The 27,656-nt window shown below is 50.5% G+C and overlaps 1 protein-coding gene and 1 long non-coding RNA gene across 2 annotated transcripts in view; one reads left to right on the plus strand and one right to left on the minus strand.

The window, feature by feature from the left end:
* LOC149459574 (uncharacterized) overlaps window positions 1-27,656 on the minus strand; it is a 123,048-nt gene that overhangs the window by 25,460 nt on the left and 69,932 nt on the right. The gene's annotated exons all lie outside the window — the stretch shown is intronic.
* On the plus strand, window positions 11,947-17,151 carry LOC149459575 (uncharacterized). Its single transcript, XR_016313257.1, has 2 exons — window positions 11,947-11,995; window positions 16,168-17,151. It is a non-coding gene; the product is annotated as an uncharacterized LOC149459575 (long non-coding RNA).

Here is a 27,656-nt window from a genome sequence, read left to right on the forward strand (position 1 = left end):
AGAAATCTAAGGTATCTTGAGCCGCTGGAACCAAGTTTTCAGAAATCAGGTCCGGTAGGAAAGTAGGATAGAATCCATAATTGGCGTTAAATGGGACTGCTTAGTGGCGGAATGGGTTGCATTGTTATAGGCGAATTCCGCTAGGGGCAGGAGTGCCAGCCAGTCATCCTGCAGAAAAGAGGTGTAAAACCTGAGGTACTGCTCCAACGTTTGGTTGGTCTGCTCAGTCTGCCCATTCGTTTGCGGGTGGTATGCTGAGGAGAAAGACAGTTTAATCTCCAACATTTCGCACAGGGCCTTCCAAAACTTTGAGGTAAATTGGACTCCCCGATCTGAGACTATATTCCTAGGAACTCCATGGAGCCTTACCACTTCTTTAATAAAGAGTTGTGCAGCCTCGGGGGCAGACGGGGTACTCTTAAGTGGCAGAAAGTGGGCCATTTTTGATAAGTGATCCACCACCATGAAGATTGCGGTATGCGAGGGTGGCAGTTCCACGATAAAATCTATGGAGACCATACTCCACTGTCTGTCGGGCACCGGTAAAGGTCACAGTAGGCCCCAAGCTTTATTCTGGGTAGGCTTATTCCTGTTACAGATGGCACAGGTCTTTACGTATGTCTCACAATCCTTGGCCAAACTCTGCCACCAAAACATGGCCTCACCACTGTTCCCCCTCCAGCCACCACGCTGTTCCAGCCGAGAGCTGACCTCCCCACATCGCAGTAAGATGACGGCTCTTCACCCGGGTTACCACCCCACCGTTAACTATTGTTAACCACGGTTTTTATGCTTATGATTACTTCACACATGTGAGTGTTTCTACATTTAGACTGGAATAAAAAGACTTATTGCACTTAGAGGCGCTTCTCTCCTTTTTCTCATCTACAGAAGTTGCTACAGCTTATTTGGAAGCCTTGCCCTCAGTGCCACACGGAATCCTACGCTCTTCATACAGTAGCCACTAATACCACCATCACCCATACTACCATTTCCCAGGACTTTGCAGTGTTTGCGCTGTTACAACCCTTCCTCATTTTTTCTGAACCATTATTTGTCATGGCTGTCCTGGCCCTGTGCTGTTTTGTCCTTCTCAAGTCTTTGGGAAGAAGCCGGAAATAGACGGAAGTGATGATCTTGTCTTACAGCTAGCACCTGTTGCAGCTCCTTAGAAGTTTCTCAGACATAAGTGTGTGTGTGTGTGTATGAAAGAGTGTATCCCCTGTCCGTTGTCTCATGGTCGTTTATAAAGCAAATTTACGTCATAGCTTGAGATTCTTTAGACCTTCTATGGAAATCATTACTGCTTAGCAAAGCAATTCCATAGAAGAGAGTGGACGCTATATATTTGATGTTTGATGGACAGGTACAGATGCTGATATACATGATACTGTAAGCTGATGATGTAACCTCAGCTATTCATATGATAATATAACTTAAGAACGTATCTTTACAACATATCAATGTATAATCACTAATCTATATATGTATCAATGTTAGAAACATACTAAATACACACAGATACTATTGAAATACATAATGTAATAGTAAGTCTTTAATGAGTCAATCCTAATACCTTTGACATTTACAAGAGACTTCTGACCAGCTACACCTAAATATAGTCTTCAGCTGCTTAGCTGATCTCAGCTTAACTAACTCATATCTTTCTGTCTCAGCTATTTTACTGAAGAATTAAATAATATCATCGGTTTAAGGCGACAATTCACACATTTTAATATTAATTATGATTAATCATAAAAACCAAATATTTTGCAAGCTTGCCATTGATATAAATGCCGAATCATAAAATTTGATTAATTTCCTTCAAACGCCCATCTGGCCTGCCATGGTCTAAGGCGCTTAGCCGTCCTCAGGTACTCTAAATTCTTGTGGTCTGTGTAGACCAGGATTGGGTGCAGGGCCCCTTCCAACAAGTATCTCCACTCTTCCAGTGCTGTTTTAAATTGCCAAAAGCTCCCGGTCCCCAATGTCGTAGTTCCTCTCCGCCGAAGTGAGCTTCCTAGAAAAGAAGGCTACTGGGTGCATGAGTTTCTTTATGCCTTTTCTTTGCAATAGGACGGCTCCCACTGCATTCTCGGACGCATCTACCTCTAATATTTATGGCAGGGATGCATCCGGGTGACTTAAAATAGGGGCTGCCGTACACAACTTCTTCAGGGTCTCGAAAGTGATCTGCGCCTCAGATGTCCAATGAAAACGTACCCCCAGTTTTGTAAGTTGGGTGATGGGAGATACCAGGCCTGAGAAATTCTTGATGAACTTACAGTAGAAATTTGCGCAGCCAATAAACCGCTGAACACCTTTTTTATCTGCGGGTACTGGCCATTCCAGAATTGCGGAAATCTTTTGGGGATCCATGGCAATTCCTGTGGTGGAAATAATTAGCATAAGGAACTGGATGCTGTGTTGTTCGAAGCTGCACTTCTCTGCCTTGGCATAAAGCCCGTGCTGGCGAAGTCGCTCCAGCACGCTCCTGACGTGACCTCAATGTGCCTCCAAGGATGGAGAAAAAAAAAAAATCAGAATATCGTCAGGATAGACCACAACTAAGATGTCAAGATAATCTTTGAAAATATAATTTACAAAATGCTGAAAAGTGGCCGGTGCATTGCACAACCCGAATGGCATAACCAGGTACTCAAAGTGCCCGAACCGGGTGCGGAAAGCAGTCTTCCACTCATCCCCTTCACGTATATGGACCAAGTTATAAGCGCCCGAGATCCAACTTGGTAAAAATAGCTGCTGCCTTCAATCTCTGGAACAATTCAGGGACTAGAGGAAGAGGATAGTGGTTTTTAACTGGAATTTTGTTCAGCTCCTGATAGTCAACACAGGGTCTCAGGGACTTGTCTTTTTTCTATGAAAAAGATTCTGACTCCAGCCGGTGACATGGAAGGGCGGATGAATCCCTTTTGGAGGCTCTCGTCAATGTATTCCTTCAATGCCCCCAACTCCCACTCTGACAAGGGAAAAATTCGGCCGAAAGGGATCTCAGACCCTGGAAGATCAATTGGACAGTCATATGCCCGATGCGGGGGAAGGATGTCTGCTCCCTGTGGGCTAAATACGTCAAGGTAGGGATGGTAGGCTAAAGGAATTGTTTGAGCTAACTCTTTGTCTGTGTTCACGCAGTTTAGGGTCTGGGTGGCTGCCGGTGTCCTGAGGCAACAGTGCTCTCATCAATAAGAAGAACTGAACTGACCCAGTCTTCCAGTTAATGTGAGGGTCATGGGCTCGTAACCAGGGAAGCCCCAAAATGACTGGGAAGAGTGGGGACGCAATGGCGTCCAAGAGGAGGAGTTCCTGATGATGACCAGCCACTGTAGTGCAGATTGGAGGGGTCTCTCGGTCTACCAACCCTGACGTTATCCGAGACCCATCGGCCAAGAAGATATTCAAGCCTTGCTCTTTAGTCTGTAAGGGAATCCGCTGATGAGCCGCAAAGCCAAGATCTATAAAGCAACTGCAGGCTCCCGAATCAATAATGGCCGTCACTGGTACGGTTCTTCCGCGGAGCTGGAAAGAGATAAGCACAGCTAGGTGAGTTGCGTTATTCAGGCAAGTAGGAGATACAGCAGAAGCGACAGATGCACACTTACTCATCTTCTCAGGGCAAGAGCGTACTATATGACCAGCTGCGCCACAGTATAGGCATAGGTTGTTCAGCCGACACCTCTGGCGTTCTTCAAAAGTCAGAGAGGGTTGCATCAGTCTGATTTGCATAGGTTCAGGCCCATCAGATGGCTCTGGACTTAGACTATAACTGGGGAGTTAGGCTGGAGCAGAACCCGAGGTAGCACCCATGTCAATCTGGGACTAGGATTGGACCTTTCTCGTCTACGTTCCCGCAGCCTGCGGTCGATTTGAATGGCCACGGTGATCAAATCTTCCAGAGAGTCGGGTATGCCCACTCTGGCTAGCTCGTCCTTAAGTGGGTGGTACAGGCCTAAACGAAATTGGTGACGCAGGGCTGCGTCATTCCACTGAGTGTCTCCGCTCCAGCGCCTGAATTCGGACGCATAATCCTCTGCTGCCCAGTGGCCTTGTTGCAGATTATGCAGAGCCGCCTCAGCAGAAGCGGCTCGTTACGGGTCGTCATATAAAAATGAGGAGGTTGAAAAATGAGGAGACTGAGTCTAGGTGCGAATGGCGATCTTCCAGCAGACGGTGGACCCAGCCTTGAGGTTCCGCCTGCAGTAGGGATATGACAAACCCCACCTTTACAGATTCTGACGAAAAGGTCCGTGGCTGTAGATCAAAATATAACAGGCAGGAATTCTGGAAGGCCCTGAACTTCCCTCGATCCCCACTGAAATGCTCGGGCGTTGGCACTCGAGGTTCTGGCGGTGGTATGGCGAACACTGCTCCAGCGGGAGGTTCTGCGGGGCCCCTGGCACGAGGCGGATGGTGTGACTGCCGGCCTGGCTAGGGTCTGAATACGTCCCTCCAGATGTGTATACCCTTCTTGAAGTGTCTTGACAGCTTGGGTGAGTGCCGCCAGGTGTTGGCATATCTCATCCAAGGAGGAGGGACCTCTTCCTCTAGCCTCTAGCGACCCACAGGCCGGAATTCCTCACGGAGCGGAGTCTAAGCCTCAGTCTGCTGTTTCACCACAGCCCCTGATGGTGGGGATGGACTTGAAGCAGCCTGAGACCAGGTCGCGGCCCCCGAGTACAACCAGCTGTTGTAGAGGTAGTTGCCAGTGGCAAGTAGCAGGTGAGAGCCAGATGTGAAGAGGTGGTGCGTAGCATAATCAAACAGGCCAGGTCAGTAACAGCGGAGGCGGACGGTACAGAACGGCAGACAAAAGGATAAACGGGTCACGGGCCAGGTTCAGCAACAGGAGGTCAGGTAAACAGGAGAAGGCAGAAGAATGGTCAGACAAGCCAGGGATCAGGGCAGACAAAAGTCACGGCAATCCGGGTCAGGCAGGGTTGGCAACAAATGCAATCTCAGGAACTAGGAACAGGTACAGCAGGAATAAGACCAAATGGCAATGTGAGCATTGCCAGGGTCCGTTTAAATAGTGCGCCCTGCGCTGTCATTGGTGCCCGGCGCGCGCCCGTGTGCGCATGCATGGTCGCAATTGTTGCCGCGGGCGCCTAGGTCCTAGCGCCCGCATGTTGCTGCGCCTAGGTAATCCGCGCACTGCGGCGGACCCCGGGATTCTTGACAACTGCTTTCAACTGGCTCATACTCAGAATCTGAGTCTGACAGAGAGAGTTCCCTGCTACTCTCGTCCGTCATACTCAGTACCTGGAAAGCCTCCTCGCTGGTGTATAATTTTTTAGACATTTTGATGTTCACTGGTACAGATGTGGATTTGAGATTGGTACACTGTGACAGATATTGATCACTGGTTGTAACGTACATGTAAGATTTGAGTAGCTGAAATGTGACCTGTAGAAATATGACAATGTAGGTTTAGCTTCAGTTTATGTTATAATAATATAGGATGTGTTCAGAATTAAGTCAGGGACATATGGTCACCAATTAGCATCTGAAAAGGACAGAGCATCCTCTGGACTGGAGGTGATACCTAGATGCCAATAAGATTTGTCACCTTCTGGGAAATCTGGAAGGAAAAGGCTCCAGACAGTTTGGCGTCATGACACAGCGAGAGACCAGAGGTGTTTCCGATGTGTCTGGGAGCTTTGACGAATATACACAGATCAAAGGAATATATTTCAAGAAATGCAGAAAATGGTTATATTGCACCTGATTGCGACAGCTGAACAGTGATTGGTACTGTCGCGATCGGTCTGATGAGCTGGTGTCAGAAATTCAATCCCTGACTTGGTGATTCAAACCGTTCCTGGTCCAATCGACATTGGGCATTTCAGTACCCAGAATGTCCTGTGGGCTGGTACAGGAACACCCCCCAGAGTTGACTGGCCAAAGTGCTAATGTCCAGCCCCCGTCCATATTCCCATAAATTGAGGACCCTGAGATATGGACGGTGTGATTCGTATGGAGCCAATTCTATTGACTGACGGATTGTGGACTTTCTCTGACTTGCTCCAGTCTCAGGATAACTCTTGGTAAAAGTTTTATTTCTGTTTTATTCCCTTTTATTTTATAGTGAATAGTCAATGTGTGTCTTCTTGTATTTTTTGTATTTTCTGTAAATTTTTATACTTTGTACATAGTTTATGCTCTGCCCACTTTCGGGATATTAAATCATAAAATTAATAAGTGACTTCTGTGTACTAAGCTCGGGCTCATATCTCCAGAGAGATTAGATTGTATTGTATTGCAGTGTCTTTATATACTCGGTCAAGTTCATTGCCTATCTGTATGCAATTGCACTGCGTGTTGGCAGATTGCATGCAGATTGTAAAAGGTAACAGGTTTGCCACATACCACACACACACAGACGGAGATCTGTGTGTGTGTGATGGCCCAGCAGGACAGTAAAACTGTTGGGTGGTGGCAAGCTACCGTTTGTGGTGTGTCTGGTGTGGGGGAGGGGTGGACAGTGGAAGAGTGATTAACACCGGGGTTCTAGCTTGTAGGACAGCTGGAAATATTTGTATTCAAAAATAGATCTTGCAACCAGCAAACATATTTTTTACAAAAGTATAAAAAATAAATAAATAAATAACATAACATAAACTACCAGAAATAAACAAAGAAAAAACTGGATACATCTCCAGGACATGATATGGCCTACCAGCATACATAAAAAACATATCCCTTATGAGGGGAAACCTCACACAAATTAAATTATTTGCCTATATGGCTTTAACAAAACTAGAAATCTTACTATACTACCCAACAAAGGCTAAGAAACCTAGACCTTCAGGTGTCCGTGACCATTCTCAAAAAGATACCTTCAACCAAAATCTAAGGGGGTGAAAAAGAGGAGAAAAGCAGGACAGCAACCACACCAAGAGATCAACAGACTGCCGCTACAGGCCTGATATTCCTCCACGCCTTTATCCAGACCCTTCGCCTCAGCCTGTCTTTCTCATGACCCCGAATTTTCCCAACCTCACCAAGGATGTCACACACCACCAACTGAACAGGAAGGGCTTTCTGCCGAATGGAAACCTGACACCGTGCATTCCAGGTGTAGTAACGGACAACTAGACAAACTAGAAACAGTGTGTCCAAATCAAAACCAGCATGACTTTCCAATGCCCCATACACCCACTCTGCATAAGACATGCAGTGCAGGAAAGGGATGTCCAGAGCCCTCCCCACCTCTTTATACACCTCTACATTGAAGGGACGTTGAAGTAAGAAGTGGTCCATGCTTTCCACCTCGCCCCCACACTCTGTCCTCGGACAACCACGGTTATCCAGAGAATGGCACTTTAAATTTCCCCTCACGTAGAGCCTGCCGTGGAACGCAAGCCAGGCCTGGTCCCTAAACTTTAAAGGAATCCTCTCCATATTTAACAATCTCAGACCCTCCAGCAAAATATGGCCTGAGCAATCCTTCAAGGCCAGAGGTGCATGGAATGCAGAGGCCACGACCCTCTCCCTCAGGAGCCTCCCAGGGAGTGACCGGACCTCCTCCGCAGTCACACACCACCACCTAAGTATCTTCAAACACAGGGCAACATAAGCCGGGAGCTTACCGTGCTTGACCCTCAGGCTTCTCACTGGCCCGCCTCTCTCCCAACAGTTCAGAAAAAGCCTAAACCAGACTTGGAAAAAACCTACCCATGCAGGCGGTCTCTCTTTTAACATGCTACCAATATTATGTTTAATAAACAGCAGAGAGAAGAAAACAACTGGGTTGACCATACCTAGGCCACCCTCCCGCCTGGATCGGTACGTCACATCCCACCTCACAAGGTTCAGCCTGTTTCCCCACAATAGCTGGAAAAAACAGCTGTAGACTCTCGTATAGAGAGATTCTGGCAAGAGACAGACGAAACTGACGTACAAGAAAATGGGGAAGTTTTAATTAGGTCAACCCTTTCCCTTAGGGACAAACGCCACCCCTTCCAGCATCTCACTTTAACATCAGCATCTGACTGGGCACCGGACGGAGGCACTTCGGGCTGGGCACCGGACGGAGGCACTTCGGGCTGGGCACCGGACGGAGGCACTTCGGGCTGGGCACCGGAAGGAGGCACTTCGGGCTGGGCACTGGACGGAGGCACTTCGGGCTGGGCACCGGACGGAGGCACATCAGGCTGGATGCCGGATCACCAGGCAGAGCAGCGGGCACCGGGCCACCAGGCAGAGCAGCGGGCACCGGGCCACCAGGCAGAGCAGCAGGCACCGGGCCACCAGGCAGAGCAGGGGGCACCGGGCCACCAGGCAGAGCGGCGGGCACCGGGCCCCCAGGCGGAGCGGCGGGCACCGCGCAACCAGGCAGGGCGGCAGGCACCAGGCAACCAGGCAGGGCGGCAGGCACCGGGCCCCCAGGCGGAGAAGCGGGCACCGGGCCACCAGGCGGAGCGGCGGGCACCGGGCCACCAGGCGGAGCGGCGGGCACCGGGCCACCAGGCAGAGCAGCGGGCACCGGGCCACCAGGCAGAGCGGCGGGCACCGGGCCACCAGGCATAGCGGCGGGCACCGGGCCACCAGGCAGGGCGGCAGGCACCGGGCCCCCAAGCGGAGCGGCAGGCACCGGGCCCCCAGGTGGAGCGGCAGGCACCGGGCCACCAGGCAGAGCAGCGGGCACCGGGCCACCAGGCATAGCGGCAGGCACCGGGCCCCCAGGAAGGGCGGCGGGCACCGGGCCCCCAGGCGGAGCGGCAGGCACCCTGCCCCCAGGCGGAGCGGCAGGCACCGGGCCCCCAGGCGGAGCGGCAGGCACCGGGCCCCCAGGCGGAGCGGCAGGCACCGGGCCATCTGGCTCGACAGCGGGCATCGGGTCACCAGGTACAACAGCGGGCATCGGGTCATCAGACATTGGATCGTCTTGCTCGACCGCGGGCACCAGGTCATCTGGATCAACAGCGGGCATCGGGTCACCAGGCACGACAGCGGGCATCAAGTCACCAGGCATCAGGTCATCTGGCTCGACAGTGGGCACCGAGTCAACTGGCACGACAGCGGGCACGGGCCACCAGGCAGAGCAGCGGGCACCGGGCCACCAGGCAGAGCAGCGGGCACCGGGCCAACAGGCAGAGCAGCGGGCACTGCGCAACCAGGCAGGGCGGCAGGCACCGGGCCCCCAGGCGGAGCGGCAGGCACCGGGCAACCAGGCAGGGCGGCAGGCACCGGGCAACCAGGCGGAGCAGCAGGCACCAGGCAACCAGGCAGGGCGGCGGGCACCATGCCCCCAGGCAGAGAGGCAGGCACCGGGCCCCAGGCGGAGAGGCAGGCACCGGGCCCCCAGATGGAGCGGCGGGCACCGGGCCATCTGGCTCGACAGCGGGCATTGGGTCACCAGGTACAACAGCGGGCATCGGGTCATCAGACATTGGATCGTCTTGCTCGACCGCGGGCACCAGGTCATCTGGCTCAACAGCGGGCATCGGGTCACCAGGCATGACAGTGGGCATCGGGTCACCAGGCATCAGGTCATCTGGCTCGACAGTGGGCACCGAGTCAACTGGCACGACAGCGGGCACCGGGCCACCAGACAGAGCAGCGGGCACCGGGCCACCAGGCAGAGCGGCGGACACCGGGCCACCAGGCGGAGCGGCGGGCACCGGGCCATCAGGCGGAGCGGCGGGCACCGGGCAACCAGGCAGGGCGGCAGGCACCGGGCAACCAGGCAGGGCGGCAGGCACCGGGCAACCAGGCAGGGCGGCAGGCACCGGGCAACCAGGCAGGGCGGCAGGCACCGGGCAACTAAGCGGAGCGGCGGGCACCGGGCCCCCAGGCGGAGCGGCGGGCACCGGGCCCCCAGGCAGAGCAGCAGGCACCAGGCAACCAGGCAGAGCAGCAGGCACCAGGCAACCAGGCAGGGTGGCGGGCACCGGCCCCCAGGCGGAGCGGCGGGCACCGGGCCCCCAGGCAGGGCAGCAGGCACCGGGCCCCCAGATGGAGCGGCGGGCACCGGGCCATCTGGCTCGACAGCGGGCATCGGGTCGCCAGGTACAACAGCGGGCATCGGGTCATCAGACATTGCATCGTCTTGCTCGACCGCGGGCACCAGGTCATCTGGCTCAACAGCGGGCATCGGGTCACCAGGCACGACAGCGGGCATCGGGTCACCAGGCATCAGGTCATCTGGCTCGACAGCGGGCACCGAGTCATCTGGCAAGGCAGTGGGCACCGAGTCACCAGGCGTGACAGCTGGCTCTGAGTCAACTGGCACGACAGCGGGCATCGGGTCACCAGGTATGACAGCGGGCACTGGGTCATCAGGCATTGGATCGTCTGGCTCGACAGCGGGCATCGAGTCATCAGGCACGACAGTGGGCACCGAGTCAACTGGCACGACAGCGGGCACCGGGCCACCAGACAGAGCAGCGGGCACCGGGCCACCAGGCAGAGCAGCGGGCACCGGGCCACCAGGCAGAGCAGTGGGCACCGCGCAACCAGGCAGGGCGGCGGGCACCGCGCAACCAGGCGGAGCGGCAGGCACTGGGCAACCAGGCAGAGCAGCGGGCACCGGGCCTCCAGGCAGAGCGTTGGGCACCGGGCCACCAGGCGGAGCGGCGGGCACCGGGCCACCAGGCGGAGCGGCGGGCACCGGGCCACCAGGTGGAGCGGCGGACACCGGGCCACCAGGCAGAGCAGCGGACACCGGGCCACCAGGCAGAGCAGCGGGCACCGGGCCATCAGGCAGAGCAGCGAGCACCGGGCCCCCAGGCGGAGCGGCGGGCACCGCGCAACGAGGCAGGGTGGCAGGCACCGGGCAACCAGGCAGGGCGGCAGGCACCGGGCAACCAGGCAGGGCGGCAGGCACCGGGCAACCAGGCAGGGCGGCGGGCACCGGGCCCCCAGGCGGAGCGGCGGGCACCGGGCCCCCAGGCGGAGTGGCGGGCACCGGGCCCCCAGGCGGAGCAGCAGGCACCAGGCAACCAGGCAGGGTGGCGGGCACCGGCCCCCAGGCGGAGCGGCGGGCACCGGGCCCCCAGGCAGGGCAGCAGGCACCGGGCCCCCAGATGGAGCGGCGGGCACCGGGCCATCTGGCTCGACAGCGGGCATCGGGTCGCCAGGTACAACAGCGGGCATCGGGTCATCAGACATTGCATCGTCTTGCTCGACCGCGGGCACCAGGTCATCTGGCTCAACAGCGGGCATCGGGTCACCAGGCACGACAGCGGGCATCGGGTCACCAGGCATCAGGTCATCTGGCTCGACAGCGGGCACCGAGTCATCTGGCAAGGCAGTGGGCACCGAGTCACCAGGCGTGACAGCTGGCTCTGAGTCAACTGGCACGACAGCGGGCATCGGGTCACCAGGTATGACAGCGGGCACTGGGTCATCAGGCATTGGATCGTCTGGCTCGACAGCGGGTGAAAGGATTAAATGGAATATAACTGAATCCATTTTGTATACACTAATACAAGATGCTAGTTTAATATACATATATGAGATATGTGCACACTAACAAAACTGTCTATGTCAGCTTCATGTAGAAATGAGTGTTTTTGCAAACCCTTACAAAAAAGCAGATAAGGTTTACTCTCACTTCTGAAAAGTTTTAACCACAAATTGGGTGTTAGGTCAGATTAAAGCCATGGTCTGGGCTTTAGAGCAGATATGGTATGATAGATAAAGCAGAAGAGTGAAAATGCAAACCTCATACAAATAATTGTTGAGTTAAGGTAAAACAATGTACATGTATCTGATTGGATGGTCTGAGGGTGTATCTGATTGGATGGTCTGAGGGTGTGTTTGCCTAAAGACTACAGTATAATAACCCTGATGTTATGCCAATAAAACTGAAGTGTTTGCAATCGCAACTGAGGTGACTTGAGTGCATTCACTTTCCGAGATCTCGTAGCTGTGTCCAGGTGTGACCGTTGGTATCTTGAGGGGACCCCCAAGGAAAAGGACAAAGACCACCTACCTACTTTCAGTGGTGTCAGAAAGTGGGATAATTGCCAAGGTAAGTGAGAGTTTTATTTTTTAATGCTTTCTTTACCGAGGTAATTATTCTGAACTTCAGGGAAATTTGGTGGTTGGAGTTTTAGGAGCGAGACTAAGGGATTCTCGGCTCGGGGAATAATACCAGGACACACCTGGCACAGCACTTTGTATTATTTGTAAAAAGTGTGTTATTGTTGTTTTTTTGTCTTGTTTGTTAGTTTCCAAATTTACTGCTATGGGTAATTCCTCAGGTAAGGAGGAAGGACCTCGTCATGTGCCGCCACAAAAGTTGATTAAGTTGTTTAGAAAAACTAGAAAGCTGAGGGGAAAGAACACATCTACCTTAAATGAAACTTGTAAAGAATATGTAGCAAGGGTATCCCCTTATGATATTTATTATGTTAATCCCTGGGTGGATAATTTAGTGGGATGGTCAAAAAGACTGGGTGGACCTAGTTTTCCTTGTGAAGGGGGAAATGACACTATGTGTATGGATATGATTAGAGGAATGTGTTTGCATGAACAGCCTCAGTTAGGTATCTGGGGGACTGGAAATCCAGATTGGGACAAGAATTATATGTATGAAGGGGGTAAGAATTGGTTGAAGTATGCACCAGGCTATAAGACTCTAATTGTAGCAAATGATTTCACACCACCACCGCCATACAAACACAGCGAGGCACGTCCTGCCCCTACAGCTCCACATGCAGCCCCATTATACCCAGCACTCCCACAGGTAAAACAAGTAGATGAAGATGAAGAGGTTCTTATTGCTGCTTCCCAGATATATACAGGGGAGTCAGAAGAATCTAGCTCAGATGGGGAAACTGGGAGTGTTAGTCAAAGGGATACTGAGAGGGGTAAAGGGAAAGTAAAGAGGAAGATAAAGAAGGTAGAAAAGAGTGATAGAATTCTTAGGTCAGCAGAAAGTAACAAGGGGGAAGTTAAAGATGAGACAGCTGAGCTAGATATGATGAATTCAGCCTTTCCATTCATGATGATTGGGGAGCAGCTGATTTTAAAGGCAATAGATCCCAAGGAGCTGGATGCTATAGTACAGGGATGCCCTAATCCAAGGAAACCCCCACTTGCATTACACCTCCCCTCCCGGTACAAGCAAAAGATGGACAGGTCTGGTATCATAAATTTCATGTGCTCCCGCATTGTCCTGTGTCCCTATTGGGCCGAGATTTGTTAGCTGACCTTAAAGTCGTGATGTCTATCACGGAGAAAGGTATGCTATTGGACACACCTTTCTTAATCTGTCCAGCTATGGATCATGATTTAAATAAGCTCCCTGAAAACCTATGGACTAAGAACACAACGGATGCAGGCCTCATTGACTGCACACCGTATAAAGCCACCCTCAAAACCAGGAACCCTGTTTATCATAAACAATACCCACTGTCCAAAGAAAAAATAGACGGACCTAAACCTATTGTGGAGGATTTTAAAAGGAGGGGAATACTGAAGCTGGTAGTATCCCCCTACAATACTCCCATTAATCCGGTAAAAAAGCCCAATGGTGAGTGGAGAATAGTACAAGATCTCAGGGCGATTAACGATCTGGTCATTCCTATTGCCCCTGTAGTCCCAGATATAACAACTTTGGTAAATGCTATACCTGCCAACGCCACACATTTTACAGTAATTGATCTGTCAAATGCATTTTTTAGTGTCCCAGTTGACCCGGAGACACAGGTATTGTTTACTTTTTGTTTTCAAGGGGAGAGGCTAACCTGGACCCATCTCTCTCAGGGCTACTCGCTGGTAGCATATACCATGGCCAGTAGATCCATGCTCAATGACTGGGTACCCACCCATGGTTCAGTACTTATCCAATACGTGGATGATTTACTGATTAGTTCTGTGAGCGAGAAGGCGTGTCAGGCTGATTCATTATCATTATTACGGTTTCTGGCTGATCAGGGACAGAAAGTTTCTCGCAAAAAGATGCAGTTTGTGGCACCACAAGTTGAGTACCTAGGATTTGTATTGTCTGAGGGCCAGAGGGGGCTGAGCCCAAGGAGAGTGGCAGCAATATGTCAACAACCAAAACCAGAAACTAAGGTTCAGATGCAATCCTTCCTAGGTATGGTAAACTATTGTAGACAGTGGATTCCTGACTGTTCTTATTATGACAATGTATTACGCCAAGTGACACTGAAAGATCAGCCAGACCGTATTGAATGGACGCTGCCATTGGTGCAGGCATTTGAATATTTGAAGACAGCACTGGTCTCGTCTCCCGCATTAGGGTTACCGGATTATACTAAATCTTTTCATTTGTATTGTCAATCTGCATGTAAAACCATGGCTGCAGTACTAGCTCAAGAGCACGGAGGTGCCATGAGGCCGGTAGCATATTTATCAAAAACAATGCCCATCCCGGTCCAGGGCATGCCGGGGTGTCTCGAAGCTTTGTCTGTGTGTGCCTTGGCTGTGGAAATGGCATCTATCATAGTTTTGGGAAACCCATTGATATTACACACATCTCATCATGTCCTACATGTACTGAAAAACATTAACACTCAACACATGTCAGCACAACGCCTGGCGGGATGTGAAGTAATTTTGACATCCACCAATAATCTCACAGTTAAATACAGCCCATCTACATCAGGACCATCTCTTTTATTGTCCTCCCTGCTTAATCTTCACAACACAAGGTCACTAGAATTGCAGGAGGAACACAATTGCCTGGATGTTATCCAAGCTGACACTTCTCCGCGACTAGATATGTTGGAGACTCCGATTCCTGGAGCCCCTGATGTGTTTGTCGATGGATCTTGTACACGCCCTAGTGATGCTACATACATCACAGGCTATGCAGTAGTAGAACCACCTCTTATTATTGAAACAGGTTCCATCCCCTACCCCAGTGCACAAGCAGCTGAATTAGTTGCCCTAACACGAGCTTGCACTCTTTATCAAGATCGAGATGTTAACATATACACAGATTCTAAGTATGTCTTTGGGGTTGTACATGATTTTGGCCGTATTTGGCAACGCCGTGGTTTTACTACGGCCGATGGCAAGTCAATATCCCATCATTCTTTGATCCAGAATTTGCTTGCTGCACTCCAACTTCCAAGAAGGATAGCGGTCATTAAAGTGCGGGCACATACTAATGCCTAAGACCCAGTCACAAAAGGCAATGCTATGGCAGATGCAGCTGAAAAAACTGCAGGGCAACTGCATAATCGAGCAGATCTATCTATGGTAATGTTGTCCACTCCATCCCTACTGTCAAATGAGCTTTTAGGTACACTGCAGGCACAAGCCTCTGAGAGTGAAGTTGATTTTTGGGCTAGCAGAGGTTTGACACAAGACAAACATGGTCTTATGTCAAAAGAGGGAATTGTAGGACTTCCACAGGCAGCTGCTGTATTATTTATTCAAAATTTTCATGGTGTAGGTCATAAGGGAAAACAGTTAGTGGAGAAAGAAATGCGCAAACGATTTTGTGTATGGTTTCTCCATGATTTGGTGGAGGAAACATTGGGAAGGTGCCTTACTTGTTTACAAAACAACCCTGGGCATGGCCAGCATGGGAAACATGAACATTTAACACCCCCTGAGGCACCATTCACACATCTACAGATAGATTTTACACATCTCCCTAAATCAAAAGAAGGAGATAAGTTGTTGGTGGTAGTAGACAGATTTTCAGGTTGGCCAGAAGCTTTCCCATGTAGGAATGAAACAGCAGAGACAGTGGTCAAGGTTTTGTGTAAGGAAATCATCCCTAGATGGGGTTGTCCTTTGTTCATAGAAAGCGATCAGGGACCAGCTTTTACTGCAGCAGTGACTCAGGGAGTCTCAAAGGCTTTGAGTATTCAATGGAAGCTCCATATTCCTTATCACCCTCAGAGTTCTGGAGTAGTGGAAAGAATGAATAGAACACTTAAGGATAAATTAGTGAAAGCCACAGGAGGGACTCTGAAGAATTGGCCAGCTGTGTTACCTGCTATACTAGCTGAAATAAGGATGACACCTCATAAACGGAGTAAGTTGTCTCCCTTTGAGATACTAATGGGCGGACCATTCCCTACCCCTTGGACTAGACAGCAACCCCCTCTGTGGTAGAAAGGAGATTTAGAGGTAATACAGGCAGAATATGTAAGAGCATTGTGTGAAAAGTTGAATAGTGAGCATGGTGATGCTGCTGTTTTTTTCTTTTACCTGCAGATCAACCAACCCACCCCTTCGAGGTAGGTGATCAAGTGGTGATCCGAAGACTGGATCCAAGGGTGAGACCCCGGTTTGGAGAACCTACAGTGATCGTGGCCATTACACGTACAGCTGTTCTTACTGAAGGATCAGGCACCTGGATCCATGCATCAAGAGTCAAAAGGATTTCCCAAGATGAGAGACACAATCAAGCTGATCAACCAACAGAAGAAGGAGCCAAGAACTTTGCTACCCAACCTATTGGATCCCCATGAGGACTGGATGAACTTGATTATTATCTTATCAATAGTGACTATTATCATCGTCCCACTATGGTTTCTATTGGAGATTTCATATGATAGAAAGGAGCCAGTGGTTCAAAAACCCTCTGGGAGTTCAGGATGGGTGAGGGGTTACCTCATCACAACTGAATGATCATTTGTATCAAAATGAGAATTAATGAGAAGGAAAGGGAGGAAATGTTTTTGCTTCAACAATATGAGGAAATACATGGGATTGAGATGATAGGGAGAGTAAGTCAATGAAAAGTGTTATCACTATGTGATAAAAGAGGGGACTGAAAGGATTAAATGGAATATAACTGAATCCATTTTGTATACACTAATACAAGATGCTAGTTTAATATACATATATGAGATATGTGCACACTAACAAAACTGTCTATGTCAGCTTCATGTAGAAATGAGTGTTTTTGCAAACCCTTACAAAAAAGCAGATAAGGTTTACTCTCACTTCTGAAAAGTTTTAACCACAAATTGGGTGTTAGGTCAGATTAAAGCCATGGTCTGGGCTTTAGAGCAGATATGGTATGATAGATAAAGCAGAAGAGTGAAAATGCAAACCTCATACAAATAATTGTTGAGTTAAGGTAAAATAATGTACATGTATTTGATTGGAAGATCTGAGGGTGTGTTTGCCTAAAGACTACAGTATAATAACCCTGATGGTATGCCAATAAAACTGAAGTGTTTGCAATCGCAACTGAGGTGACTTGAGTGCATTCACTTTCCGAGATCTCGTAGCTGTGTCCAGGTGTGACCGTTGGTATCTTGAGGGGGCCCCCAAGGAAAAGGAAAAAGACCACCTACCTACTTTCAGCGGGCATCGAGTCATCAGGCACGACAGCGGGCATCGGGTCGCCAGGCATGACAGCGGGCACTGGGTCATCAGGCATTGGATTGTCTGGCAAGACTGCGGGCACCAAGTCATCTGGCAAGACCGCGGGCACAGAGTCATCTGGCAAGGCTGCGGGCACCGAGTCATCTGGCAAGACCGCGGGCACCGAGTCGTCTGGCAAGACTGCGGGCACCGAGTCCTCTGGCAAGACTGCGGGCATCGAGTCGTCTGGCATAATAGGATCATCAGGCTGGATCAGTTCATCAGGCTGGGTAAGGACATCAGGCTGGGTAGAGACATCAGGCTGAATTGTGGGCGCCGAGGCACCAGGCTGCACCACGGAAGGCGGGTTCTCAGATGGCAGGCTGACCGGTTTGGATACTGGCAGGATGGTACTGGTTGGAAAGAATTTTCGCCTTTTCCTGGTTTTAGTTACCGGAGCTCTGTAAGTAAGCGCAGGTTTGTAAACGGATGGAGCAGATGAAGACAGAGAAGAGCTGGAGGATGGAACAGAGGAGGGAGCAGTTGCTACAGAGGACTTCTTTACAGGGTTAAAGAAAGGATAGGTGCAGCGAGTGGGAGCAGGGGACTGGTATGTGGTAGTTAGCAGAGTATACTGGGCCGTCACTGGGGGTGCTGTCGGGGATGCAGGAAGAGTGCCTTGAGCAGAGGAATGATGTTGCAAGCTGACTGAGGCTGGGTGCAACAAGTCTGGCCATGTCTGCAGTATGGGTTGAACAAAGCTCAGTTTACACAAAACCTGTCTGGTCAAAGACTGCACTGCGTTTATACAATCTCTTAGTACCTGTTGTGAACATGCAGAATAACGCTCCAGAAAGTAATCCACATCATCCTCTAATAACCATACCAGGGACTCTACCTGGTCGGCACTAAATGGCGGCAAAAATTCATCCCTGCATTCGGGGGTACCAGATGAAACCAGCTCAGCACAAACCTGAATCAATGGCTGCACCTCAGAGAACTCTGTGCCCTGATCTACTAGGCAATGAGCGATCCTTATACACTCTAGTAGTTGATCCCGGGGATACTCCTTCAGAGTCTGATAAGCATAATCCCTGTCATCAAACACTAGCAGAGATAAATACACCACCTGATCCAGATCCATCCTTCCCAGCAACAATAAGCCAAGATGGCTTCCCTGTGCAGCCACTTCTGGTCAGGATTGGCCTTGGTGTAATGTCAGGGATGCGGGTGTGACCAGAGGGGTGTGGACTGACAGAGGGAAATGTAGGCTTCAGATATAGTAAATAATATAATTTATTGAGACTAACAATACAAATATAAACGCAGTGCACCAAACCCCAAGCTAACACAAATACATACAACAAGGTGAAACAAACCCAAACCTAAACTGATATAGATACCCAGGTACATACTCATATAGAGCACAACGTAGTCAGGCAGGCCGGGTCGATAACTATCGGGCAGGTAGGTACAGGAGGAGCAGGCGGAGAGAATGGTCAGGGTCACAAGCCAGGGATCAAACAGGAGAAGTCAGCAGAGGTCAGGATCAGGCAGGGTCGGCAACAAGTCAGGCAGAAACAGGAACAGGAATGCAGGTACAAGATACAGGGGCCCATGGAAAAACACACACCAAGGCACAGACTGCAGGTCTGGCCATCCCTTAAATACACCACCTGCAATCAGCCCCAGGTGATGGCTAATTGCCGAAGTGAACCTCTGGTTGTTGAGAGGCTGCTGGCCAGCCCTGGTACTGCAGCCCACAAGGCAGGTGAGTCCCACCACTATTGGCAAGTCCATTCCTGACAATAGGCAGCCTTAAAACGCTTCAACTCCATCTTCATTTGCTTCAGATTCTCCTCCTTGCTCCCAATCCTTCTGATATGAGATGTAACTCTCCCCCTGTAAGCCACATAGTTTTCACCTGCTTTAGGACCTTTTCCCAGGTCCTCCACTGGCATGGCATCAGGACCGGTACTAAGTGTCCCTGGGGGGTCACCTCCACCCGGATCACGGCCGGGCTCCGCCATCCTCTCCTGGGTAGTGCCAGAAATTTAGTCCCTGGCTCAGACTGAGGCCTAGCAGGACCTCACACAGCACACACTGTCTGTGCAGCAACCACGCCCACTTCCTTCTAACGAGGCTCAGCTGTAGGATAGCTGGAGATATTTTATTGAAAAAAAAATCTTGCAACCAGCTTACATTTCATACAAAAATACAAAAAAAAATAAATAAATACATACAGTATTCAATAATCTGGAAACAAACAAAAACAAGAACAGGATACATCTCCTTAAATCAGATATATACTTTCCGCTGAATAACAGCAGCCTTTATGGCTTTAAAAAAACACTACTTATCTACACAACCAAAGTTAAGGAACCTAGACTTTCAGGTGCACATAGCCTTTCTTCAAAAAGACTTCTTACCAAAATCTAAGGGGAGTGAATGAAGAGGAAAAACAGGAAAGCAACCTCACCAAGAGATCAACAGATCACAGCTACAGGCCTGATGTTCCTCCACACCTCTATCCAGGCCTTTCGCCGCAACCTGTCTCTCTAGACCCCAAATTTTCCCAACCTCACCAAGGATGTCACACACCACCACCTGAACAGGAAGAACCTTCTGCTGAATGGAAACCTGACACCGTGCATTCCATGTGTAGTAACGGGTCACTAGACAAACTAGAAAAAGAGTGTTCAAATCAAAACCAGTATGACTTTCCAATGCCCCATATACCCACTCTGCATAAGACATGCAGTGCAGGAAGGGGATGTCTAGAGCCCTCCCCACCTCTTTATACACCTCTATGTTGAAGGGACACTGAAGCAAGAAGTGGTCCATAGATTCCACCTCGCCCCCACACTCCATCCTCGGACAACCACGGTTATCCAGAGAACGGTACTTCAGGTTTCCCCTCACATAGAGCCTGCCGTGGAAAGCAAGCCAGGCCTGGTCCCTAAACTTCAAGGGAATCCTTTCCATATTTAACAAACGTAGCCCCTCCCGCAAAATATGGCCTGGGCAATCCTTTAAGGCCAATGGTGCATGAAACGCAGAGGCCATGACCCTCTCCCTCAGGAGTCTCCCAAGGAGCGATCTGACCTCTTTCGTGGTCACACACCACCGCCTCATTATCTTCAAGCACGGAGCGACATAAGCCGGGAGCTTACCATGCCTGACTCTCAAGCTTCTCACTGGCCCGCCTCTCTCCCAGCAGTTCAGAAAAGGCTTAAACCAGACTTGGAAAAGGCCTACCCATGCAGGCGGTCTCTCTTTTAACATGTTACCAAGATTATGTTTAATAAACATCAGAGAGAAGAAAAACAACTGGGTTGACCATACCTAGGCCACCCTCCCGCCTGGATTGATAAGTCACATCCCGCTTCACAAAGTTCAGTCTGTTCCCCCATAATAGCTGGAAGAAGCAGCTGTAAACCTTTGTGTAGAGAGACTCTGGCAAGAGACAAACGAAACTGACGTATAAGAAAACAGGGACCAAGTAAGTCTTGATTAGGTCAACCTTTTCCATTAGGGACAGCCACCACCCCTTCCACCATCTCACTTTAACATCAGCATCGGACAACCTGGACTCCCAATTTGTTTTGCTGTAGTCGTCAGGGCCAAATTCGATGCCTAGCACTTTTACCTTCTGTCGGGGCTCGGGGAAGGCATCCGGAAGCTCGAAGCCTTCACCTTCCCTGCCCATCCAGAAAACTTCACACTTGTCATGATTAATCTTGGAGCCGGATGCCTCCGCATACTGCTCCATCACCGAGACCACCTCCTGCGCCTCACCGGTCCCAGAGATGAATACAGATACGTCATCGGCATAAGCCACGACCCTCAAAGGTGGCTCACCGGTAGTGCCCAGCGGCACCCCACCCAACACCCTGCCATCTAGCCTTCTAATGAAGGGGTCGATGGCAAAGGCATAGAGCAGAGGGCTCAGCGGACACCCCTGGCGCACCCCCGAACTGACCTCAAAGGGACGCCCAATCCAACCATTGATCAACATGAAGCTCTCAGCCCCTCTGTACAAAGCCTGAAGCCATCCAATGAACCTCCCCTCCAGGCCATACCTGTCAAGGAGATGCCAGAGGTACTTGTGGTTGACCCGATAAAAAGCCTTAGCTTGATCCAACGCCAGCAAGTACTTCCCACAGCCATCAGCCCTGCACCGCTCCAGAGCCTCCCGGACAGCTAACACCGCTGAAAAAGTACTCCTGCCCTGGACCGAGCAGTGCTGCTGCTGCAAAAGTAGACCGTCTGCCACTGACGACAAGCGTCAGAAAAGGATCTTGGCCAGGATCTTTCTATCAACATTGAGCAGGCTAATGGGGCACCAATTCTCAATCATCGTAGGGTCCTTACCTTTTGACAGCAAGATCACAGCTGACTTCCTCATGGAGGGAGAGAGCGAACCCTCCTCCAGACAGCAGTTAAACACCTCCGCTAGGTTAGGTGCCAAGCTAGATTTGAAAGTCTTAAAAAACTCCGCTGTCAACCCATCTGGCCCTGGTGTCTTTTTAATGGCCAGACTGTCTATCGCTTTGGCAACCTCTTCAGCTGTGATCTCACTTGTCAAACTTGTGGGCGGGGTGTTATTCTCCAAACCTGGTGTAGAGTCCAGGAAGCTTGACATCCCTGCCCAGTCAAGGTGCTTCTCTTTCAAAAGATCCTCAAAAGCCCTTGAGACCTCCAAGATCCCTGACCTAGATTTCGTCAGGGATCCTGTACTATCCCTCAGGCCGCTGATCGTCTTAATTGCTATGCTCCGCTTACAATTCTGGTAAGGGTCGGGTGAATGGTACTTCCCGTAGTCCCTCTCCAGAACCAAAGAGGCATGCCGATCATACTGATACTTCTTCAAGAGAAGCTTAATCTCTGAGATTGCCCCAGAATCTCCACCCTCTGAGACAAGGTGGTCAAGCTTTCTGCGTAACTGCTGATAGGCAATGTATTTCTCAAGTTGTTTCCTCTTACCTAGGGCCTTGAAAAACCTGCCAATCCACACTTTGGTAAGCTCCCAGCATTCCGACTTACTGCCGCAGAAATCCAGGATGGTCTCCTGAGCCTGAAGAAACTCCTCAAAGGATCGTCTCACCTCTTCGTCCTCCAGCAGAGCCGAATTCATCCTCCAGACACCCCTTCCCTTCAGCGGTGTATCTGAGGCATTCAAAATCACAGTTAACAAAAGGTGGTCGGAAAACTCCACCTCAAACTCCTGACACTCAGGTGCCGAGAAAGCGGAGTCCCCCTTTAAAAAAAAAACTATCTATTCTACTCTCACATCTACCTCTTCTAAAAGTGAACCCCGTGCTGTCCGGGCTGCACTTAATCAAGGCATCCACCAGACCAGCTTCCCGGACTATCGCATTTAAAAAAACGCTGTCATATCCCAGCCTGTCAGTGGAGCCTTTCCTGTCTTTGAGCCTAGTGATGGTGTTAAAATCACCTCCAAAGACAACCTGCCGGGACGTAAAAAGGAAAGGCTTAATCTTTGTGAAAAGGCATTTCCTATCCCACATAGACTGGGGACCATATACATTAATAAGACGTAATTCCTGCCCCTTCACAAGGACGTCTAGGACCATACACCTTCCAATCTCCACCTCAAGGACCCGCCGACACGTTACCATGCCGTAAAAAAGTACCGCAACTCCGCTGTAAGGCTCAGCCGCAAGAGACCAAAAAGAGGGGCCACATCTCCACTCTCTTTTTTGCCAGATGTAAATCGGCCGGGCAATTAAGCCGGGTCTCTTGCAAAAACAAAACATCAGCACCAATCTTACTGAGCAAAATTAAGGCTGTACTACGAGCACTTACAGATTTAATGCTGGCAACATTAATAGTTACCACCTTTATTGGGGCGGGAACTGCCATTAGGATACTTGAGATGGCCGTTTCTTAAACTTATTTCTCCCAACCTTTGCAGGGGACCTCGTCCTCTTGAGGGAACCCCCTGCATCCTCATCTTCCATAGGGGACAAGGACTCGCCTCCATCCCCCTCTTCTCCAGAAAGCAGATCAAATTTTTTCTCCAGAGCTATGTCCTCTACCTCCAATGAGGAACAGGAGGAGGCAGAAGAGAGGGCCACCCTACTCTTGCGCACACCCCCTACAACTGTCCACCCTCCTTCCTTACCTTCCACCCCTGGCTCCTCAGTCCCAGAGGCCAGCTGACCTTCCCCCCCCTTACCCCCAGAAGCCCCTAAACCCTTAGTAAGGCTCTTCCGCCTCCGTGGCAACAACACCAGAGGGGGACCCATAAGGATTTTACTGACTCCAGCCCCTTTTGCAGCCTCACTGATTTTGGACTTAACTGTAGGGGAGGATACACGAGGGAGGGAAGATGACACTGAGGAAGACACAGTGACAGAGGAATGCTTTACAACAGAAGAAGGAACAGACACATCAGGCGACACACTAGAGGCCTTTGAGGCTGGGACATCCACCACATTCTGGTCCCCAGAGACCTGCACCTCACCCGCCTCCTCAGCTTCCATCCTGGCCAGCTCTTCCACAATATCTGGGATTTTGTGCAATGCCTCTGGACAACGATTGTATGAATGCCCAAGTTTCAGACACAGGTTGTACCTTATCATGTTACAATCTCTTGCAACATGCCCTATTCCCTGACACAGGGAACACTTGAGCACACTGCAAGAGGACGCATAATGGCTTTTGCTGCTGCATCTATAACAGACTTTAGGCTGCCCAGCGTAAAAAATGATGAGTCTGTCCCTGCCTATATAGGCTGATGATGGTATATGCTTGACTTGGTTCTCCTCCACCGGTAATTTTATTACTGCTGCCCACCCTCCTGTCCAGATCCCCCTCTCATCAAATTGCTTTCTAAGGGGGCTCATTACCTCCCCATACCACTCCAGCCACACCATGATGTCCGCCGCTGGGATGGACTCATTCCTCACCAGAATTGTTATATTTTTTACGAGAGGTTGCCTGGAAATCACCTTTGGACGAGACCCTCCCACCTGGGGGTCCCCTTCCACTCCTGCTCATATCTCTGCCAAAATACATCCAAGCTTTCACGCTTTACAAAAGACACATCAAATTCACCAGTCCCAACTGGTGCTATGAAGGCAAAGAGCTCTAAGGCACTGAACCTCTTTCCTGCTTGGGGGGGGACCCCCACCTTCCCACCTCAACTGAACAACATTTCGTCTCTTCACACCCTGAACTGACCCCCCCACCTGCACCTCAGGCTGTCTCACCACCCCCTGACCCCCCCTCAAGGCTGCCGAAAAACTCAAAACCAGTCTGGTGACAGGAGCTTGCCCAGGAACAGAGACAGACACAGGGACATGACAGGGGGGAGGGGCCATGGCGGGAGTGGGGGCCCGAACGGGAGCAGACACGGAGGCTGTGTCCGGAGTAGGGACGGAGGACGGCTCTAAAGCCGGGGTGGAGATCACACCACAGACCGGGACAGGAGGCTTACCCATGGTCGGGTCAGGAGCCGGGGTGGATGCAGAAGCTGGCACAGCTGCTTGGGTAGGAGCCGATACAGAAGCCGCGACGGGAGCTGCAACGGGAGCCGGACCGGAGGTCAGGGGAACAGCATCGGGGGAGGGCCCCCCTCAATACCAGCCCTGCCAGACACAACCTGGGGAGCCGGCCCAGCAACAGGCCCCAACACTACATCCCCAGGGACAACAGAGAATGGCACACTAGCAGGCATACTAGCAGACACAGACACAATACCGTCCACATGGTCCTTACTCACTGTCCCCACAGCTTGCGGCTTCAACACAGCACAGCTCCTCTCCCCCAGAGCAGCTGCTTTCTCCTGCTCACTGGTCAGTCTCTGCAACTTTACATACACCCCCCTTTCCTTCTTCTTGGGCTTTATGGGCTTTGGGCACTTGTCTGCCTCCGGATCCGTCTCATCTGATGAAAAGGCAAACTGTCTCCCTTCCAAGGGAGATTCCAACTCAGTAATAAACTCCATTACCCCAGCTGCTTCACTCTGCTCCACTTGGGACCCCCAGTCCAGCTTCTACTGCTGCGGGGGGGGGGGGGGCTGATTTTGGTTCCTCAACCATGGGAGATGACACTGATTCTCCTGCATGCTTCCCTGGAGATGCAGAGATCCCTCCGGCGGGATCAGATGATTCCTCTGAAGAAAGCACCCTTTCCGTCTGTTTTCTCACTGCTGCAAATGACTTCTCTCTTGCTTGCCTAAATCGCTCTTCATTGAGGTATTTCTCCCTCATTACTCCACTTGTGGCTTTAAGTGTTGCCACCAGGTCCTCTTGCTGCCGAACCGCTTTCTCCACAGCATCCAATTCAGGCTTCATGGCCTGCCTTTTGGAGCTCCAAACTCTGTCATAAGAGGCCTTCAGGCGTTTTAAATCCTTCTTCATCTGTGTCAGTTTCTCTTCCTCCTGAGCAATCCTTTTAATGTGCATAGCCACACGATTTTTGTACTCAGAATAAGGTTCCCCAGGCTTAGGGCCTTTTCCCAGGTCCTCAATAGTTGTTCCAGGACCAGTACTAGGGGTCCTTCCGCCACCTGGATTACGGCCAGGCTCAGCCATAGTTTGCTTGGGCTGTGGCCCAAAATTTAGGCCCAGGCCCCAATGAGGCCTCCAAGCCTCAGAGAGCTTCACATGCTCACCACTCTGTGTCAGCAGCACCATGCCCACTTCCTCCTAACGAGGACCAGCTGTAGGATAGCTGGAGGAAACCTAGAATGGTGTGTGATTGCTAGGCTGCTCCTCAACTCTTAGTGTGCACCAGATTGTATATAAGATTTGTGTCTGCCTGTGTGTGTGGTCAGCCAGCTGGATTGGAGTGGAGTCTCCCTCTAGTGGTGGCCAGAGGTAGTGCGGGCTGTGAAAGTATATCAGTGCCGGTCTTATATACTTGTATATAATCAGATTAAGTCCCCCTTATTCCCTCTTACCCCAAGTCACGGCCGCACGTGCGCGCCTCGGTTAACTAGTCACTGTGGGTGTGTGCGTGTGGGTTGGATCTGTGACATTGGTACAGATGTGGATTTGACACTGGTACTCTGCGACAGATGTTATTCACTGGTACAGATGTGGATTTTACACTAGTACTGTGTGACAGATGTGGATTTGATACTGCTAGGCCGTGACAGATGTTGATCACTGGTACAGAAGATGATGACCACTGGTACTCCGTGACAGATGTGGATCACTGGTACAGATGTAGATTTTACGCTGGTATTCCGCAAAAGATGTGGATCACTGGCACATATGTGGATTTTACGCTGGTACGCTGTGACAGATGTGGATCACTGGTACAGATGTGGATTTTACACTGCTACACCGTGACAAATGTGGATAACCACTGGTATTGTGTGACAAATGTGGACAACCACTGGTACAGTGCTGCAGATGTGGACAACCACTGGTACAGTGCTGCAGATGTGGACAACCACTGGTACAGTGCGGCAGATGTGGACAACCACTGGTACTGTGCTGCAGATGTGGACCACTGGTACTGTGCGGCAGATGTTGATCACTGGTGCACTGACAGCTGTGTGGAAATTACAGGATGGCTATGATTGGACACAGCCATCATGTGATCAGAAGGGCCAATCAGAGAGCTCTCCTGCCGAGCGGCATTGAGCTATGTCCAGGGAACACAGGCACACCGAGAGCACACAGCTGCACAGCCATGAGGCCACGTGCCAGGCCACGTTCTGAGGGAAGTTCAGGAACATCCAAGCAGAACGATGAAGATCGCACCTGACTGTTAATGTGTGGTTGCCAGGCTGGAAGCGGTTGAAAAAAACAAAAACTGCTTTGCGGATGTTTCATCATTCACACAAAAGTATAAAATAGTAAAAAAATGTAGCGAGCGCTATAAAGATATATGTACATAAGCAGCTGAAAACACTAAAGGTACACCATAAGACTTCAATAAAATCTCAGAATAAAAAGTGCAGCGCTAGAAAAAAAAAAAAAACAGTATAAGCATTTAAATCAGGCAATAAAATGATAAGTAATAAATGCGTATGGTCTTAAAATGCGAAAGAAACGCTTGGCAATATGATCCCTTACATAAAAACGCGCATGCACCTCTGATGTGTTTTGAAACATAAATTGTCATTAAAATCTCTGTAAAATCTTTGAAAAAATTGGCATACCCCTTTTGACAATGTACTTGTGGTACGAAGCGCGTCAAGGAGGTGCCCTTGCTAGCCGTGACATCAAGCCACCGGATCACGGAGGTCCGGCGGCCACTTCATTTAACCAGCTGGCCAGTGTTTTATACATGCAATTGTCATTTTGTTGCTTCAACTATTTTACCACATAGTGTACGTGTTTGGTTTACATTTTTTTACATTTAATACCATTAAATACTACACTATGGAAGTACCCCTTTTCTTT

The sequence above is a fragment of the Staurois parvus genome, unplaced genomic scaffold (assembly GCF_062004578.1).
Source record: "Staurois parvus isolate SC_StPar_1 unplaced genomic scaffold, SC_StPar_1.0 ptg000254l, whole genome shotgun sequence".
NCBI lineage: Eukaryota > Metazoa > Chordata > Amphibia > Anura > Ranidae > Staurois > Staurois parvus.